The sequence below is a fragment of the Salvelinus alpinus genome, chromosome 31 (genome assembly GCF_045679555.1).
Source record: "Salvelinus alpinus chromosome 31, SLU_Salpinus.1, whole genome shotgun sequence".
Taxonomy (NCBI): domain Eukaryota; kingdom Metazoa; phylum Chordata; class Actinopteri; order Salmoniformes; family Salmonidae; genus Salvelinus; species Salvelinus alpinus.
In genome coordinates this window covers 18044222-18050221 of record NC_092116.1, presented here as the reverse complement: position 1 = coordinate 18050221, position 6000 = coordinate 18044222, and the positions used below count along the sequence as shown (strand labels likewise).

General features: G+C 39.9%; 1 protein-coding gene across 1 annotated transcript in view; it reads left to right on the top strand.

The window, feature by feature from the left end:
- The window catches only part of LOC139561664 (SLAM family member 5-like), a 96780-nt gene that overhangs the window by 74049 nt on the left and 16731 nt on the right, over positions 1 to 6000 (top strand). The window lies entirely within an intron of this gene.

Genomic DNA, 6000 nt, shown 5'->3' with positions numbered 1-6000 from the left:
TGTGTGGTGATATGTTACAGGTCCTTGAGGGAGATGGAGGGATAAATAACTTTGTGTGGTGATATGTTACAGGTCCTTGAGGGAGATGGAGGGATAAATAACTTTGTGTGGTGATATGTTACAGGTCCTTGAGGGAGATGGAGGGATACATAACTTTGTGTGGTGATATGTTACAGGTCCTTGAGGGAGATGGAGGGATAAATAACTTTGTGTGGTGATATGTTACAGGTCCTTGAGGGAGATGGAGGGATAAATCACTTTGTGTGGTGATATGTTACAGGTCCTTGAGGGAGATGGAGGGATAAATAACTTTGTGTGGTGATATGTTACAGGTCCTTGAGGGAGATGGAGGGATAAATAACTTTGTGTGGTGATGTGTTACAGGTCCTTGAGGGAGATGGAGGGATAAATAACTTTGTGTGGTGATATGTTACAGGTCCTTGAGGGAGATGGAGGGATAAATAACTTTGTGTGGTGATATGTTACAGGTCCTTGAGGGAGATGGAGGGATAAATAACTTTGTGTGGTGATGTGTTACAGGTCCTTGAGGGAGATGGAGGGATAAATAACTTTGTGTGGTGATATGTTACAGGTCCTTGAGGGAGATGGAGGGACACACCATCAGAGGAGAAGCAGGAGCAATCTGGGAACATGGGTTATGCATGCTCGACGTATGCAAGCACACTCACATGCAGGCATGCTCACACACACACATAAACAAACAAAACGTGCGCGCACACACACATGCACACGAACACACAAATACAGAAAAAACACATTAATTCTTACAAGTGAACATGTGAAGTATTCCAAAAACACATGTTTCATGTGATCACGTGATCTTATTTGAAGTTAATGTGATAACATGTGACAACATGTGAAGCAACAAACTACACATGTGAAAACGTGATTTCACGTTACATTTCTCATGTGTTTTTTCTGTGAGGGACACACACACAATAACACCTTGTACATGAAGGATTTGTATGTTATTTTAATTTACCAGATAAATACAACACATATATTTAATTTAACCATGTGTGTATTACTGTAAGAGCTTAAATAAATGATATGGTGTAATGATGATAGATCTTATGAACAGCTACAGTAATTCTATCTGCTTTGTATTGTGTATTGAAATGTTGGGTTGTAAATCTACTGAAATCTATTATCATTGATTCATTATTTCTGTCATTCAGATGATAGAATAACATATTTTGTATATGAATGTCACATATACATGTTTGCTTCTAATGACCTGTACTTTTACAATATCTTTGCATCGTGCTTTTTTAATAAACTTTGTATTTTTCTCCACCAGATGGAATGAATGATTTGTTACAGTAAACAGATATTGTTCTCATGGTCAACTCTTCCTTACAACCAACCTACGTTGGTCAGCTCTCCTTTCAGCCTAATAGAGTTCTTGGGCTCCTCAACTTTACAGGAAAAGTGTTAGGGTGGCAACATTTCAGTGTTTAAACAACATTGTTGACAGCCACACTCTTTAAGGAAATGTTAGGCATTACATTGGATACTGACTTTAATATACAAAGAATACCCCTGATAATATAATGGAATACAATACAGTATAATATAATGCAGTACAATAGAACTCTCCAAACTAGTACTTTAGGTTGATCAGTTCTAGTTCAGTTGTAACATCAGGAAATACTAACAGAAATACATAAAGAACTTGAGACACATGACATCCTTTCTCTGATAAATATAGTGATGTGCAACATTTTATAACCCCCCTCATAGATAGTAATGACCTCTCACTAAACATTAACATTAAACTACGGTAGTTCTACAACCAACACACACAAATGTCTTCACTGTTTTTAATAAAATGAAAAATGAAATGTGGACATTCACGCCTATGATCAAAAGAGTCTTCCAAGTAAACAAAGGTCAGACTCATAAGTCAGAATGTGACATTAATTGGTAACAATATTGAATGTTTCCATACTGTGTTGAATTCCAAGTGCTAACCTACCTATGCATGACTAACAGTTCTTGCATATTTCCTCCTCATCCTACAGACCAGGTCAAGGTGATTCATGACATTAGTGGTTGTCTGACTCTGACTGATATTTCCCTGCATCGTTGGTAAGACCACTGTTCCAGTTAGGGGGTTATGTGTCTAGACCTATTCGGTCGGTCGGTCGGAAGGACGGTCGGACGGACGGAGAGACTGACTGACAGCAGAGGTCATAGTTTCACTGCCATATAATTAGGAATTAGAATACTAGAATGGACATGAACCTTCTTATGATGCGATAAATGTCAGCCATTTTAGTTAGGGAGTTGATCAATCATGGTTTGCCAGTTCTGTGATAAGATATTGTGTAAAATAATGAATTTGAAGAATTTATCTGCACTGTATGTTATAGATTAACCGCCAATATGTCAACATTCCATTCAGACCATGCAATCCACAGCCATACACTGGTTGAAATCAGATGACAATAGGACTTAGATCAGTTTTAAAAGCAACATGTACTGATATTGTCACGCCCTAACCTTAGTTATCTTTGTTTTCTTTATTATTTTGGTTAGGTCAGGGTGTCCGTCCGTCCGTCCGTGTGTTGTTGCTTTTAAAACTGATCTAAGTCCTATTGTCAACTGATTTCAACCAGTGTATGGCTGTGGATTGCATTGTCTGAATGTAATGTTGACATATTGGCAGTTAAACTAAAACATACAGTGCAGATAAATTCTTCAAATTCATTATTTTACACAATATCTTATCACAGAACTGGCAAACCATGATTGAACAACTCCCTAACTAAAATGGATGACATTTATCGCACCATAAGAAGGTTCATGTCCATTCTAGTATTCTAATCCCTAATTATATGGCAGTGACACTTTGACCTCCGTCCGTCCGTCCGTCCCGTCCGTCCGTCCGTTCTTCAACATCCCCAAAATGTTGAAGAAATCCACAACTAAAAACATTGGAACATCTAAGTGTTAAAAGCTAAAAAAAAAAATAAGTAGTCAAACAAATTAACAAAAACAAACAAGATTGTGATCATGAAAAAGGAAACTATGAGATATTTTAGGTGTGATGGTTTCTAAACCCCTGCTACTGTGATATCAATGTGAAATAATCTACAGTGGATCTACTGTTTACAATCCATTACTGGCCCATATGATGCATTGTGTGTGTGCGATTACTCATCACAAGTAACAACTTGGCTAACAAGTGGCCCTTCTACCACAATCAGGAAAGCTCATAAAGAAATCTCACAACCATAAACTCTGAAACATGGTAATGCGCGTTCACTCAAAGGCAAACATCAGGAAAACCTCAGGTGTCATAACAAAACAATGAGACCCATCAAAATGTATTAGTTAAATGGAATGTTGTGAGTCTTAGCCTGTTCTCACTGAGGCCTTCACTAATATGTATCAGGGTCTACTGCACAGGTGTCAAACTCATTCCACGGGGGGCCGAGTGTCTGCGGGTTTTCGTTCCTGCCTTGTACTTGATTGATGAATTAACATCACTAATTAGTTAGTAACTCCCCACACCTGGTTGTCTAGGGCTTTATTGAAAGGAAAAACCAAAAACCTGCAGACACTAGGCCCTCCGTGGAATGAGTTTGACACCCCTGGTCTACTGCAATGCATTTCAACTTCATGTATTGATGTATTGTCTAGGGGGTTTTGTATGTCTAGATTTTTTGTAAGTCTAGGTGTTTATATGTCTATGGTTGCCTAGATTGGTTCTCAATCAGAGGCAGCTGTTTATCGTTGTCTCTGATTGGGGACCATATTTAGGTAGCCATATTCCTTGGGTATTTTGTGGGTTGTTATTCTATGTCTAGTTGCCTGTTCTGCACTAGCCATATTAGCTTCACGGTTCGTTTTGTTATTTTTGTTATTTTTGTTCAGCGTTCATTCTTTATTAAATAAGTATGTACGCTTACCACGCTGCGCCTTGGTCTCCTCATTATGACGACCGTGACAGATATTGTATCATAATAGCGTGACAGCTTTCCAATAATACACAAATTGATATTTTTGGTCTGTTCACATACACTGAGCATACTAAACATTAGGAACACCTTCCTAATATTGAGTTGCACACCCCTTCCCCCCGTTTTGCCTTCAGAACAGCCTCAATTCGTCGGGGCATGTACTCCACAAGGTGTCGAAAGCATTCCTCAGGGATGCTGGCCCATGTTGACTCAAGTTGGCTGGATGTCCTTTGGGTGGTGGAACATTCTTGATACACACGTGAATCTGTTAAGCGTGAAAAACCCAGGAGAGTTGAAGTTCTTGACACGCCTGGCATCTACTACCATACCCTATTCAAAGGCACTTAAATATTTTGTCTTGCGGCCTCCCGGGTGGCACAGTGGTCTAAGGCACTGCATCACAGTGCTAGCTGTGCCACTAGAGATTCTGGGTTCGAGCCCAGGCTCTGTCGCAGCCGTCCGCGACCGGGAGGCCCATGGGGCGGCGCACAATTGGCCCAGCGTCATCCGGGTTAGGGAGGGTTTGGCCGGCAGGGATATCCTTGTCTCATCGCGCACTAGCGACTCCTGTGGTGGACTGGGTGCAGTGCATGCTGACCAGGTCGCTAGGTGTACGGTGTTTCCTCTGACACATTGGTGCAGCTGGCTTCCGGGTTGAATGGGCACTGTGTTAAGAAGCAGTGTGGCTTGGTTGGGTTGTGTTTCGGATGACGCGTGGCTCTCGACCTTCGCCTCTCCCGAGTCCGTACGGGAGTTGCAGCGATGAGACAAGACTGTAACTACTACCAACTGGATACCATGAAATTGGGGAGAAAAAAAAAATATATATATATATTTTGTCTTGGCCGTTCACCTCAATCCATGTCTTAATTGTGTCAAGGCTTAATAATCCTTCTTTAACCTTCACCTTCATCTACACTGATCGAAGTGACATGATCGAAGTGACAAGTGACATGAGGGATGATAGCTTTCCCCTGGATTCACCTGGTCAGTCAATGTCATGGAAAGAGCAGGTGTTCTTAATGTTTTGTATACTGTGTGTATATTTTGGAGGCTACTTATACAGACAATTGGTATATAAAGTATATTTATAATTATTTGACAATTATTTAGGTTGACAATAATTCTATTACACAATTTCTGATATATTACATGGTTTACTTTTATTTTCCTGCATAAGTAAAATCAGGATTATGCCTATTCTGCCATCCATTCCAATTAGACTGGTTTGGATTTCTCCCTGAATAATATGGCTGCCATCTTTACCCCATTTTGGAACTTTAAGTGTCCATGACATAGCCCCTCCAGAAAAGTAATAAAATCTCTAAGGTCACTGCTCCTGAGAATCAGAAGCTGGTCGCCATGGAGACTACCAGTCACAGGAAGTTTCATCACAACAACATGTTAATTGAAACGTAAAAGGGGGGCCATTGTAAGTAACCTTGGAACCACTTCCTCCTGAAAACATAAGTGGGAGGGTTTTTCATGTACAGTATCATGAGTATGCAGGATTGCTCATGCAAACCCTTCTGCAGGCATATGAGGCCAACATGAAGAACTGCACACACTGTATTATCACATCCTCTGTCTCTAAGTCTCTCTCTATCAATTCAATTCAATTCAAAGGGCTTTATAGGCATGGGAAACATATGTTTACATTGCCAAAGCAAGTGAAATAGATCATAAACAAAAGTCTAAAAATCAATTTAGACATTACACACAAAAAGCTCCAAGACAATATACATATTATGACTATATACAGTGTTGTAACGATGTGCAAATAGATCAACATAAATACGGGCTGAATTTACAATTGTGTTTGTGGCAACAAGTCACAAATGTTGCTGCTGTGATGGTACACTGTGGTATTTCACCCAATAGATATGGGAGTTGATCAAAATTGGATTTGTTCTTTGTGGGTCTGTGTAATCTGAGGGAAATATGTGTCTCTAATATGGTCATACATTTGGCAGGAGGATAGGAAGTGCAGCTCAGTTTCCACCTCATTTTG